The following is a 202-nucleotide window of genomic DNA, read 5'->3' on the forward strand; positions in this document are numbered from 1 at the left end:
ACACACACACACACACACACACACACACACACACACACACACACACAAACAGGCACACACACACATATACATACACACATGCAAACAGGCACAGACACACACATACACACAAATAGGCACAGACATACACATACATACACACACACAAACACAGGCACACACACACACACACACACACACACACACACACACACACACACAC

General features: G+C 46.0%; 1 protein-coding gene across 1 annotated transcript in view; it reads right to left on the reverse strand.

The window, feature by feature from the left end:
- The window catches only part of Slu7 (SLU7 homolog, splicing factor), a 15,461-nt gene that overhangs the window by 1,359 nt on the left and 13,900 nt on the right, over positions 1-202 (reverse strand). The gene's annotated exons all lie outside the window — the stretch shown is intronic.

The sequence above is a fragment of the Grammomys surdaster genome, unplaced genomic scaffold (assembly GCF_004785775.1).
Source record: "Grammomys surdaster isolate TR1022 unplaced genomic scaffold, NIH_TR_1.0 313, whole genome shotgun sequence".
NCBI lineage: Eukaryota > Metazoa > Chordata > Mammalia > Rodentia > Muridae > Grammomys > Grammomys surdaster.